The 819-nt window shown below is 38.7% G+C and overlaps 1 non-coding gene across 1 annotated transcript; it reads right to left on the bottom strand.

Annotated features, from left to right (window-relative positions):
* Window positions 1-220: 220 nt before the first annotated feature.
* LOC121210430 (small nucleolar RNA R71) lies at window positions 221-327 on the bottom strand. Its single transcript, XR_005905546.1, has one exon. It is a non-coding gene; the product is annotated as a small nucleolar RNA R71 (small nucleolar RNA).
* Window positions 328-819: the final 492 nt, after the last annotated feature.

The raw sequence follows: 819 nt of genomic DNA on the forward strand, positions 1-819 counted from the left end.
GAAGATCCTAATGCTCACTTAGTAAACTTTCTAGAATTCTACGATACATTTTAAAATCAATGGCATTTCTGATGATGCCATACGACTTCTGTTGTTTCCCTTTTCATTGAGGAGCAAAGCCAAATAGTGGTTGAACTCGTTACCACGAGGGTCAATTACTACTTGAAAACAAATGACTGAAAAATTTTTACTAAAATATTTTTCACTGGCTAAAACGGCTAAATTACGTAATGATATCTCTTCTTTTGTGCAGATGGATTTAGAAACCCTCTACGATGCATGGGAGAGATACAAGGACTTACTAAGAAGGTGCCCTCACTATGGGTTACCGCTTTGGCTCCAAGTTCAAAAATTACACAATGGTATAAATCCTTAGACTCGGCAAATGGTTGACACAGCTGTCGGCGGAACCATCAATAATAAAACACTTGAAGATGCCTATAAGTTTATTGAGGAGATGTCACTTAATAACTATTAGTGGCAAGTCATGAGGACAAAGCCAACAAAAAAAACTGGTGTTTATAACGTCGATTCGGTCACCATGCTGTCAAATCAGGTAGAACTCTTGAATAAAAGATTGATGGTTTTCTTAGTTCTTCATAGGTTCACCCAGTAATGCAGTGCGAAGCAAGTAGCGGTGGAACAAGCCATTCAGAATACTAACCTTATGGCCATAACATGGATAACGAGCAACTAAACTACATGGGTAATAATCCTCGACCTCAAAACAATCCATTTAGTAACACTTACAATGCAAGTTGGAGGAACCATCCCAATTTCTCGTGGGGAGGCCAAGGAAATCAAAGACCACAACATCCT

The sequence above is a fragment of the Gossypium hirsutum genome, chromosome A11, assembly GCF_007990345.1.
Source record: "Gossypium hirsutum isolate 1008001.06 chromosome A11, Gossypium_hirsutum_v2.1, whole genome shotgun sequence".
NCBI lineage: Eukaryota > Viridiplantae > Streptophyta > Magnoliopsida > Malvales > Malvaceae > Gossypium > Gossypium hirsutum.